At 44.1% G+C, this 12,933-nt stretch overlaps 2 long non-coding RNA genes across 2 annotated transcripts in view; one reads left to right on the top strand and one right to left on the bottom strand.

The window, feature by feature from the left end:
- LOC106017510 (uncharacterized) overlaps positions 1–6,998 on the bottom strand; it is a 290,171-nt gene extending 283,173 nt beyond the window's left edge. Inside the window, exons 1-2 of the long non-coding RNA XR_011810904.1 lie at positions 6,717–6,998; positions 6,291–6,478 (exon numbers count right to left, since the gene is read on the bottom strand). This is a non-coding gene — a long non-coding RNA (uncharacterized lncRNA). The remainder of the gene's footprint in view (positions 1–6,290; positions 6,479–6,716) is intronic.
- LOC110352952 (uncharacterized) lies at positions 2,997–5,634 on the top strand. Its single transcript, XR_002402786.4, has 2 exons — positions 2,997–3,398; positions 4,785–5,634. It is a non-coding gene; the product is annotated as an uncharacterized lncRNA (long non-coding RNA).
- Positions 6,999–12,933: the final 5,935 nt, after the last annotated feature.

Genomic DNA, 12,933 nt, shown 5'->3' with positions numbered 1-12,933 from the left:
CCATAAAACTTTATGTTTCCTTAATGCTTTTGGACTTGTGGCTAGTTTCTGTCTCATCGGGAAGGCTGGAAGTCCAGCCCAGGGGAGGTCCTGTAACTGCAGACACCTTTTCTTTCTAGCTAAAAGACTGATAGTTCTCTGTATCTTGCACTATTGAAGAGGTCTGTGGTTTCCTCGCTTGTCCTGCTCTGGCAAACTCCTTGCATTCATGTAGGCACACGGCTTCTTTCCTTGTTAGCTAACATACCTGTGGCAAATCCTAGTGCAGGGATTTCTCCAGGCACAGGGTGTCCCGCTAACTTTCCGAAGCTCCAAGTCACCTCGATAGTGCAACTCCTTGCACAAAACCACCTCTCAGGCTTCGCAAAGCAGACCCTAGTCTCTCTGCAGATGATGAAACTAAAGCCCAGAAAGCTGCAGACAGGATCAAAGGAGATGACAGTAGTATGCTTTGAGGTACACGGCCCAAACTTTCAGGAACCCAGGTATCTGTACAAATGGCTTTGAAAATCCATGCTGCAGCTGTCAGAAGTATTGAATATTTTGGGGTAGAAGTCTGAGAGCTGTGGCATCTTTTAGTCAGCAAAAATGACCATGTTCTCAATGATAGGATGTCACAGAGGCCTGCAATGCAGTATCTCAGCCTCTTGGAGCCAGCTGGAAGATTTCACCTTTAAACTCGTACATGCTGGCCCTTGCTCCTAGGAAAGCCATTCATCGTGGCACTTCATCCCCAGGCAGAACAGAGTAGGGACTTCACTGGCTTCACTTTTCTGCCATGTCATAAGAGTTGGACAGGATGGATTTTGGATTCTGGCACACGAATCCTTTACCAAAGATCAGACATCTGCCTTTCAAACAGATTGCTGGCCGCTGAATCCAAGGGCTGCGTCTCAACTGTATTTACAAGGACTGAATTAAAGGCGTTGAATACCTGTGACTAAACTGCCTTAGTGGGCTATAAAAATAAAATAAAATATAAAAAATAAAAATAAACTTTCCAGAGAAACTGAGGCCATACCTACACCATGAAAGAGGGTTCTGTATTCAGCTTTAACATGTGGCTGACCCAGGCAGGTGATGGAGTACACCTCTAGAAAGCATCCGCCTACCTTTTTTTGGCACTAGACTTAAGCTTTGCTCTCCCTAAGGCTCCAAAACCTACCACCTCAAGTTGGGCATATGTAAGCAAAGCAGAACTGGGGAAATTAATTCTGGGGAAAGGAAGAAGATCCTTTGCAAAGAGTTTTTGGTTCTAGCTTTGTCCTGCTTGGAGAGAAGAGAGAATCCAAAGGTAGGGTATTGCTCTGTCCCATCTTTCACAATGAGAACAGAATTTAAGAGTGTTCCAGCTCACAGCACTGGAGCTGAACGCTTTTAGCCTTGCTGAATCCCCAGCTCCAGCAGCTTTTAGCTCAGGCCTATCTGCAGCAAGAGTTCCCAGAGCTCTCAAGCTAGAGCTGCCGCTCCTCACGGCATGCTGTCACAGCCCAAGCCAGGGGCCTCCTGCCTCGTGATTGCTGATTTCAGTTCATTTCGCTGATTTACAGTTTCCTGATTTGCAGGTTGTTAAAATACTTGTAAAAAACATTGGTCTGGAAAATGTTCCTAAATAATTATGTTGATGACTAAAAATCAGCCTGAAAGGGCTTTAATTCATAGCAGCTTATACAATAAGGGAGATTTAGGGAGAGCTTTTATTCTCAACTCATATTTTTAATGTTTCATTCATGTTCATATCCTGTACTACAGACCCCAAAGTGAGTTTATATGGCTAAACCCTGATTCTATAGTCAGGAACTAGTTCGTTCTCTGGAAAACCTTTCTTAAGCAAATAAATTCTTCTATCTGAAGGTTAGTGTTGTGTTTATGTTCTGGAAACTTGTGGGGAATTAAGAGTCCTTTTCCTTTTGGAGGGGGATTGTGGGAATCGAAAGGTTACTGTAAAACAGGCTGGTTGAGCATCAGGGAGAAACTGAGGTCAAGGGCCTGCCCTGTTTATTCACCGTAGGTAGAGATCGTGGCTGTCCGAGAAAGGGGATTTGTGCAGTCCAGCCTGCAACGTCCTAGATTTGCAAATGAGCAAAACACATCCCTGACTATTTTCCCTGTCACTTTTGGTACTGAGAGGAGAGAGATCTGTTGTCATTAGCCCAGGCTAATGTTTGGGCCTGCAATAGTGTCATCCTAAGTCTCAAGTTTCTTATTTAACCAGTCCCAGCTGTGTCAAATCTGGCCTGCAACAGAACTGGAAGCTGGAATTAACCATTGAACCTCCCAAACGATATGACTGATTGACTCTATTGTAAGGTCTCATTAGGAACATTTTGACATGTCTTCTGCTGGAAAATGTCTTAGTTAAAACTCCACAGAAATGTGTCTATTGCTTAATGCCAAGACAACTCAGAATATCTTAAAGGAGGCCTGGCCGGGGTGGAAGATGGGCTTTACCACAGCCCAAGGGAATAAGTTTAGTCTATTGTGAGCTGTTTCTGGTTTTGTAATGACTCTCAGCAGGGAAAATGCTTGAGATTCCCAGTTTTCAGGGAATGAGAGAAACATTCTCCATTCAGCTCTGTTTGCAAGTCTCATGTTATTTAAAGGCCTCAGCTTGCAGCATGGGAAGTTAACACAAATATCTGGCTACATTCAAATGAGCTTTTTTAAGTGGGGTGGAGCAGTTTCTGCATTAGTGCAATGGAGAATGACCAAAGTTTGTGTGTCACAATGTAATGGAGGTATCGGAGGTATCCTCATGCAGGTCAAGGCGTGGGTGTTCATGTGCCTCCTTGTGCATATGAGCCGTGTGACAGGCACTGCCCTGGTGTCAGAGGCTCAGGTGAGATGTTACTTGCTCACAAAGAAACAGGACTTCTGGAGGTCTTGCTAACACAGCTTTCCTACAAGTTTGGATCTTGATAATAGCCTAATGTATTAACAGGAACTTTAAAAAAAAAAAAAAAAAAAGACCCTGTTTGATTAGTGCAGGTGTTTGCTTGGTCTGCCAAGAGGTCAGCATGAGGGATTGTAGCTGTTTTCAGCTGAAACTAATTACCTTGAAGAGTGAAGTAACTAGAGCTAGAAAAACACTGTCTCCTAGTACATTAGAAAGTCAGATGTGCCCAACATTTGCATTTGTCAGGACAGATCTATATAAGATGACCTACCACCTGCCATGACTTGCTAGACTTCTCTTTGTAGAATGGTGCATCATCCATGTCCTGCTGTCAGAAAACATTTGTCAGCCAACATTTGCTTTGTTTCATCCTTACTTTTAGTTCTCATCACACCACCTTGTGCACAACAAGGACGTCCTAACATACTATGCTAGCTTCTTGAAGACTGCTGCAATAAGATGATCCTGTAATGAGCACCTTCAACAGGAAGGTAGTCTATAGGTAAGATATTCCTGAGATGTGTCTGTCACAGCCCTTCTGAAGCTGCAAATCAATTTTATGGTACTGAGGCAGTTTATGGGGTCAATTCTGCTGCACAGTCATCTCAGAATGAAAGCAAGGTCTGGGTTAACTGTAAGAGAGTCTACAACCTTCGTTTACGCAGTGCGTGCAGAGCCATGTAGCAGCTTTCCTTGAGGGGAGAAGAGTTAAATGATTCAATCCGTTAGACTACATCTACAGAGAGTAAGAAATTAAGGAGTTATAGCCTTCATATGCTTTAAGTGCTCTGTAACTAAGCAGAGCTGCAAGCAATCAGCTTGGAAAACAGTACCTTGAAGGAATGTCCTTTGGTGCTCTACTGAGGTTCTGAGAGGGGAAAAAAAGACTTTATTTACCACTGGAATTGATGAAGCCATGAAGAAACAATGTCTTGATCAAAAGATTTTATCAAATTTTGGAATGAAAGACAGTTGAATGGTGGAAGATGACCTAGTTCTAGGAAGGAAGAAGGTATGATGTTTTAAGAATTGCTATATCGTGGCTAAAAAGGTTATGATGGGCAGAATGGAAGAGAAGAGCTACAGCTTATTAGTAATCCAAGATTAATTTGGAAACTAGAGGCACCTATTTATGAGGGACAGACGTGTAAGTTATGATACTTGTAGTGCAAGATCAACTGATCTACATGAACACAGTGCTAAAATCAGCAAGTTCCATCATTTCCTTCAGCTATTTCCATTGCTGGAAACAGTTGAATTTAGTCCTCTCCTTGTACGCAGGTGAGGATGAGACTATGGCATTAGTTGGTGTTGGATGAAGTGTGGATTTTACCACTGAAGTAGAGAAGTTTATGCTGCACTTTGCTCTACCAGAGCTTTTGCCACTTATATCCCTTAAGGGATCCTTCAAGGAATTAGCAAGCAGGATGCAACACAGACTGAGGTCGAGAGTTTTTAAAAGTCATTTCCACTTTGTTATTAGCATGTGTAAATATTGGATTTTATGATTTCCTCTTGATTTTTATGACTATTGCAGATTATTCAAAGAAAAACTGAAAATGTAATTTATTGCCTGAGTTAGTTTTGTTTTTTAAACCTGTAACATTTTAAAGCATCATGAAGAGTTCTGGTTCATAATCACAACAGGGAGAATGGGGAAAAAAGCAGTTCACAAGTCTAAACACCACCATAAACGGAGGTGTAGGAGTCCACTTGGGGCTGTAAGGTCAGTTACGGTGCTGAGAGCCCAGTGACAATGTCCTGTAACTACTAACAGAAGTACCTCAAAAGTCTGCCAGCTTGGTTAAAGCTCCCTGCCCTCTTCAGGTGACCTTCTATAACTAGGCTGATGATGTCCTGATAACAGTTCTTCTTGATACACTTCCAGATGTTCCTGATACCTTGGATCTTGCAAGAAAACAGATGTGCTTGGAGTACTTGACAATCCTCGACAATCTCACTTTGAATGAGGGACCAGGAAATGGAGAGCACAGAAATAAGAAACTTTTTTTTGGTTGCACTTGATCATTCTTGAATCTTGACACTGGGGACAAAGACTTGGGCAAGGTTCCAAACTGGCTCTTCCACTTGAAATCCATTCTTATGTCCCTATGTGCACATTAAGGTGAGCACTAAGCCTAGGTCTAGTGTTTCAGTTTTAAATCTCAATTCCCTTGCTCAGCTTTGGGGCCAAACTCTTGCGAGGGAATAGACATCCACAGCAGATCAGTGGCCTTCTTTCAGGATACCTGTTTCCACTAAATGTGTGAAGAAGCCAAAGATTAGACTAGATGTTTTGGCCAAGAGACCCACTAATTAAGCAGCAATGTAGCCCCACCCCGACGAAGCATATTTCTTTTTGTTTAGCACTTTCACAAAACATTGCCACTGTGACCTGAAGTTATTGCTCATGCTGTTTGGATTTTAGACAGCCATTTCTTCAGGTCAAAGTCTAAGCCCAGCTTAGGTTCCTGGAAGAGTGGTTCAAAGGATGTCTAAGATGGGAAAAAGATGCGAAGGGTGGTTTGGTAAGAATCTGCACTGAAATGGAGCATTGGCAACTCCTAAATCTAAACCTGGGCTGTACCCATAGATGACTTAAACACATTTTTCACCTATCATGCCTCCCTTCCCCAAACAAAACTCTTCATTCTACTGATCTAGAGACAGCTGCATTTGACTCATCTAATGCTTGAGGACTGAAAATGCATCTTTTGTTAAAAAGGTTCTCCAGTACAGTGGGCTGCTAACCATGCTTTTCATGGCTTCAGGGACCATCTCATCAATGAAATTATCAACTTCAATTATCAATTAAAGCTGTTTAGTACACAAATCATCATAATTTATGATAATTTTAATTTGAATAACTGGGAAGCTTTTATTCAGTGTAGCAAGCAGCACCTGATAAAGTTAGTACATATTCTTGAAATTGTCAGCTGTACACATATTGAATGTAACTGTAATGCTGCTGGACCTCTGGGCTCCCTGAAAAGAAATGTGATTCCATAGGTACTCTTATAGCTTGGCTGCTGACCAGTTTAATATGAACTGAACACACCATCCACACATAGGGCCCCTAGGTGGACCATCAGAAACAAAGGTTGGTTCTGGGGCCTCTGAAAGGGCAAGCAGTGAGCTTTCGTGCTCTGAGGTTAGAGGTGAACAGCCAAGAACATTGGAAAATTATTCTTCTACTATCCTGCTGAAAACAGTGTCCTGCAGATCATGTGGAGGCTATGCTTATTGTGGCTTCATTTTTCTTTTCATTTTCATTATTTCACCCACCAGACTTAGGCCAGTACCACTGCAGGAGGTGTTAGGGTGACAAACCACCAGAAGGAACTGAGCCACATGTAGCAGAAAATAGAAAATGTAACTATTTGTGTTGGCATACCTGAGGAGCAGGGTGGAATAAGACCCCTGGAGCCTGTGTCACCAGCAGTGGTCATCACCTGGGGTCCTTAGATTTGGCAGTCAGGTGGTAGCAGTAATATCCCAAAGTTAGAAGTGCTTCTGCTGTGTCAAGCCACCCCTGTGACGGGAATTCTGTACAAATCATGGCAGTGCTCTCCACCAAATGTTCTGCAGGAATAAAAGGCAAAATAAATAGTAAGTGACTTAAGTGAGGCTACTGGCTTGCTTCAAATTATTCCAAATTAAGTCATTTTTGAACTTAAAACCTTTGGTTTAAAATAAACCAGAAAGCCATCAGGGAAGAAAAACCTGAGTGCCACAAAAACCGAGCTGTGAGTTCAAGGATATGATTCATTTTCCCCTTTCCTCTCCGTCCATTCGGGGGCCAGCAAAATCCATCTCTTACCCGGCCGTTCTTTACTCTGAAACTTGGAGTAATGGGAGGAACAGAGGAGTTAATGTGACAGCATGTTTGTAGAAGGCTCTGCCATGGGTGTCCTGTGAATTGTTCTTGATATTCCTCAGCTGGTATCCTGTTTCTCTGAGTACAGACAGGCGTGTTGTGGCCATACAGATCTTGTGCCTAAACAATATGCCTGTGTAGTATTAATGTGAGGCTTGGGCTAAATCATGTTTCTCTAGTTCTTTGAAGCCAGTATCTGTACGGCACCCCCCAACCACACAGACATACGAGCACACACACGCGGCTTCCAGGATATGGCATGAACAGCTGAAGAACCTGTGACTGCTATTTTTGTTGTTGATGCCCATTTTCACCACGTCCAGCATGTGCTCTGAACTGACTGCTTCCAAGAACGTCACCCTTCTCAACGTGTGTGGACATTAATCTTCCAGAGAGGAATTTAAATGGCAGGGTGGACCCCTCGAGCTAATATAAGGGAGGTGATGCCCTGCCTGGTTTTAATTAGAGCTAGCTTTCTTAATGAGGTAATATTCTGTTGTGCTGGGTTATCTCCTGGAAGACAGGGCAGCAGGCAAGCTGTTGGGGAGGGACACTTGAAAAACATCACAGGCAAGCTGTTTAATGTTAGCGCTATCATTCATCACCCGGGCTCTTCGGAGAGTCTGACAGACGGAGCACGTCCTGTGGGGACTCCGTCAGCCTCTGGCGTGCTGCTTAATGCAATTTAGCCAGATGTATCAAAGCGGCAGGCGAGACCCTGCTATTTGGACAGCATTTATAGCATCCCGGGCAAATAGTCAGGAAATGTTCAATAATGTGCCTCGCACAAGTGCGGCAAGAAGCAGATTCTTAGAATGACAGGTTGCCAAGAGAAATCCTGGCAGTGCCTCATTCCAGCTTTCAGTCACATGCTGGTTTTGTTGTTATTGTTTGAGGGCTTTTTTTTTTTTTTTTTTTTTAAGGGCTTTCGCAGTCTCAGGTTTCCAAAGACCAGATTTAAGGTGACTTGAATAGGTCCATCTGGTTCCCGATCCAGGGGATGAAAGCGCCCGGCAGAACCCCTGGCCCACGCATGCACAGTGTGGAGCTGGGCACGGGGCCCGCTGGCAGCGCTGGGGTTTTCTCTGCACAGCTCTCCATGTGCTAGGCTGACCCCTGCAGCAGCCCCAAAAGCTCTGTTCGTGGTGCAAAAGGGGTCAGTGTTGGCTGTGCAATCAGAATGGAGAGGTCATTACAGATGGGGAGTTTAATGGAGACCCTGGTTACTCCCAAATTTTGCAGTCCAAATTTGTTGCAGTCCCTTTCCCCACGACCTCGTGGACACCCCCAGATGTGGCTCTGGTTCTCCTCCTGGGCTCCAGGTGTGTGCCATCTCCCCATTGCTCTCAGGACAGCAGACAGCCTGGGGAAAACCTTGTTCTGCTCTTTCCTCTCTGGGTCCTGCTGCCCAGACCAGCTGCCACGGGAACCCTAGCCATGAGCCACGCAGGTGCTGAAAGCAGACAAGTTTTGCAGCGCTGCTGTTTGGCGATTTGCATCTCAAACCTCTTTGCCAATGACGGGAGAAAAGAACAAGGTTACAACGCTGCCCTGTGGGCTGCTGGCAAAAAGACGTACAGCCTCCAACAGACCTGGAAAGGGAAGGGCTGTGGTGTGTGCTCTCAACCTAAAGGACAAAACCTTGTTAAATTCCCCCTTATTTTTATTTTTTGCTAAACCGAAGGTGGAAGACTGAAGCAAAGCTCTCCCCAAAACCACCTTTCTCTGTTTGTCCGCGGAGGCAGCACCGCAGCGCGGGTGAGGGACAGACACACAGCCCAGGCACCTCCATCCATGCCGCGGTGCCTGCTTCACCTGCAAATCCAGCTTTGGCTCAGGGCTGGTGCACAGAGATGTAAAATCCAGCTGGGCCTTGCAGCCTTGGAAAGCTCTTTGATGATAATTCCAGCAACAGAAACGTAGCATATGCAGAGCCTTGGATCCTGTTGCTAATAAGTCTGCTTTTACACCACTCTGCTACACTTATTAACTTCCATTTACATATTTTTCCAATAATCTTTTTAACATGCGACTAGATGACCATAAATCCCGGAGGGTGAGGAGTGCAGGGTATGTTGGAAGAACAAGTGCTTGGGACTGGGTTTAACCCTTCGGGTACTGCTGGGATCCTGAGCAGCCTCGTCCTGTAACCCCAGCAGAGGCAGGTGGCAGGGACGGGCGAGTGCTCTGACAGGAACAGATTTTCTTCTCATGGTGTCCCAAAACAAATACAAAACGCAGTGCCGCTGCCAAGTCCCAGGATGCAAATTAATGCAGAACGGGGCACTTGAAATGTTTTTGCTAACAAGTACAAACCGTGGTTCTGCGGCGATGTTCAGCTGTTGATGAAATCCCATCTGTGGATTTCGCAACCAGGTAGGCTAAACCAAATGGCTCTCCACTCTTCGGGGAATGTGATGAGGCAAAGGAAATCTGGTGTGGCTTGCTAAGGCAGGACGGAATGGGGGCAGATGGTTAGAGCATGAGAAGTGCCGTCTCCCACTGCACAGAACAAGGGCTCAGCAATATCCAGAGTCAGGGACTCCTGTGCAGAAACAGGAGATTATCCTGGGGGCAAGGAAGGCACTGAATCTGTAGTTGTCAGTTCTCTCTCTACTACCTTTGGATTTCAGACTTCTTTCTGCGAGAAACGGTGACCACTAGGAAGGCTGCTCAATACATATGTTTATACATACACACACGTATTTGCTTCAAATTACCCAGGAATAACAGTTTCCTCTATTGAGGCAGCTGCATAGATGACCGAACAATTTGTCTGTTCAAACATATTTCAGTCAACTTTCCCTGGCTGATTTGGCAAGAATTTTTCTTTCTACGACTGGATCTCCTCCAATAACAACTTAGACAGCCCTTTGACTCCAGGTCACGGATGTATGGCACGGGAGGAGTCCTTCCATTTGTCTCTCTAGAAGTAATGATGCAAAAACCAGAGGACTGTCATGGTACTGGCTGAGAAGGGGGGGTTGAATTGTTTGTGCCACCCACCTGCATGTCAGCTGGACCCACACGACAAAGCAGGATGCAGGACAGATCATCCCAAAGATCAGCTGTTAGACTGGCACTCAAGGGTTCAAATCCTCATAAATGTCCTGGATAAACTCTTAGTTTTGCTTCTGACTGCACGGAGGTAACTCCTCACCCCAAAAGGCTGCTGTGAGGGCCCTATCTTGTTATGGCTGGAGGGCTCTGGTTAGCGAGGAGCATTAAGGGAAAGGGATCTCTGTCCCAGGCAACCAAGCAAGATAGGAAATAAGATCCAAGATCTGAAATAAGATGCAAGATCTGAAACAAGATCCAAGATTTGAAACAAGATCCAAGATCTCCCAGCAGCTGCGAGGGCGAGCAGAAGGGGGTAGGTCTGACCATCAAGAAGCTGAGGTTCTCTCCACCTCTCCGTGTTACCTTTTTGTGACAACGCTGCTCAGACTGCAGCCAGAAAGCCATTTTACATGTGTAAATTTATCCTGCTCTCTTCAGCTTGGAATTACAACCATCTGCAAATGTTTCGCATGCCCCAGCGTAGAAGCTAGAAGGAAATGTGGCCTTGATTAGTATCTGTTAATCAATTTCCATCTCAGTTAAATGCTGTTGTGCCAAATACAGGGTGAGGCCACGCAGTTTGCGATGTACCAAACCTTATGTTGCTGCTCTGCGTGAGGAAACAAGACCCCGGTCTCCAAGTCCTAGCGACTTTCACAAGCAGTAAAATGGTATTTTTACAAGATCAGCACTTCACTTTTCTGCAGCCATTTCCTTAATGACTTAGGGCAGATGACTTTGGGCAGTCTGCTGGGGCTCGGAGTTTGATAAGGACCCCTAATCTCAGGCATGCAGCTTAATCTCCAAAAGCTGCATTTCAGCACTGCCTAATCGCATCAGGTTCTTTTGCCCTTGCCAGTCCATTACCCTGCTGCGGGGTTCTAAGATCTCGGTGGCGTAATGACATCTTCAGACTGGTCTTTGCTGCATTTCCAAAATCCCCCTGCAATCCCAGAAGGCTCAGAGCCTATAATATTATTTTAATTGCCAGTTCACTGCTTTAGGAGCACCTTCTTTCTTAACTTCTACCCTACTTGTCGTGATGAGATCTCTTGCAGATGCAGTTAATCAGAAAGATTACAATCACTCTAGAAACACCTGCATTGGAAATAAGTCTGGCTTTTATTAGTATGAATTCCTACTGCTGACAAGCTCTGGGAGGAGAGGATGGGGGGAAAACCCAAGATCCCTTTACACAGCTGGAATATAAATGTGAATTTTTCTTCCTATTTATTTTTCTTCTGTAAATGATTTAGCTGCTATTGATGAAGATTACCACCAAATAAAAAGCAGAATCTACTGGCTTGTGTTGTTGTGTGCAACACACCCATAAAACAAATGTATGCCTCCACCACTGGAATAGGCCATCCTTTTAGCCATGACACGTACGGAACTGGAGGTAGCATTCATCGTCCGAACCTCAAGAGCAGCAAGGATCCCGTGTTCAGACTCCTTATTACATGGGGAAGACAAAACTGACGTTCCAGTGCCCTGCATCCTCTTTACCCTAGGATATTAAGAACAAACACAAAAGACTGATCTCATTAGTTGTAGCAAGTAGGTACAATAGGAAAGTGAGAAGTGCTTACTGCAGGTTAAAAAGACAATCTTAAACCTGATGCAAGAATTTTGAATCTTATTTCTGCTACTAGTCCATGCTCCCTGACTGTTGGGTAAGTGCTGACATGGTTTAAAAGTTTGTATTTCTTGGACACAAAGCCCTGCAGTATTGAAGGGTTCAGTGTTTCAGAAACTCTGGGTTCAGGTAATAAAAGAGCTTGTAGTCCTGAAATCTGCCAAAACCGAAAATAAAATGCCATCCCTCTTGAGAAACGGAAGGACATTCAAGTCCTTTGGGACACTTGAAGGTAACAGTCCAAGAAAAAGCTCGAGGTGTTCAAATTTATTGAGGAATGTTAATCTACTAAACTCTACAATTGTCCTAAGCTCTGGACACAGAAATAGAACCTTTTAAAATCAAAATATTACATGTAAAAACTGTGAAAGATCTTCATAATTATTTTTATCACAAAAAAATAATAATAATAATACTTATGCCAGTCACCTGCTAACATAAGAAAAAAAAAAGTGTCATTGTCTCATGGACCAAATTCTCAGTCCATGCAGTCAACGTGAAATGCTCCCAATTCTCTACATCGTGCTTTCTCTCACTGGTAACAACTCAAACCTCATGTATGCTCAAAGAAATGATGCAGTGGGGGATAGTCTGTCCCACTGCTGCTGCAAGAGTTACAGGGAAGAATTTCTAATACAAAAGCAGAAAATATAGCCCCTTTACTGACTCTTGATGTTTTCGTCCACCTTTCCCAGATTCTCAGGCTGTATAACTTTTCAGAAACCATCAGGGACTGGGCTGGCACGATTCCTACCCGATTTGAAATGAAGGTAGTTGTCACATATCCATGCAACATTCATTCATTTAAATAGCTTGGAGTTGGTATTAAACAAGTTAATAAAGGAATGAAGAACAGGGACCACGGGAAAGCTAAGGAATATCCTCTTCTGTGGCTACAGTAATGCTCCCTCTGGCCCTGGCACCTTCAGCAGGAAAGCTGGAGAGTCACCTTTTCTCATCCCATGTTATCTTCTGACAGAAAATGGAAAAGGTGAGTTCCTAACACATTAGAGATGATGATGCAGGGTTCCTCACCACATCGATAAGTTTTCAGCTGCCACTACTAACCACTCATTCACTAATAATCAAGCTCCATTTCTTTTTCCCAGAGCACTGTCAAGGCGGTTTTACTGAGGAGCATCAAGACGCAGGCTGCAGAAACAGAAGGACTTTGCCTAGTAGGAGATAGGAGGTCACGGAGGTAACAGGCATTGCTGACTTCAGTGTACTTAAGTCAGACTTAGCCTGTGGTTAAATATACAGGTCCTTTGCCCTTTAAAGCTTAAAATAAATTTGTCTTAAACTACTGCATTGGCTTACATTACAAGATAAATTATGAAAAATAAGTTGGCCTCAAAGCATAGTTTTGCTTAGCTGCTCTGGGCATGAACCATTTCACTTGGACTCTGTTGTTCAGACCACCTATCTCCCTCACCAGGAGGATGAAGAGAAAATAATCAAGAA

This window comes from Anas platyrhynchos, chromosome 8 (genome assembly GCF_047663525.1).
Source record: "Anas platyrhynchos isolate ZD024472 breed Pekin duck chromosome 8, IASCAAS_PekinDuck_T2T, whole genome shotgun sequence".
In the NCBI taxonomy this organism is placed as follows: domain Eukaryota; kingdom Metazoa; phylum Chordata; class Aves; order Anseriformes; family Anatidae; genus Anas; species Anas platyrhynchos.
Note: the sequence above shows the minus strand (reverse complement) of the source record. Positions and strands in the feature narration are given on the sequence as shown.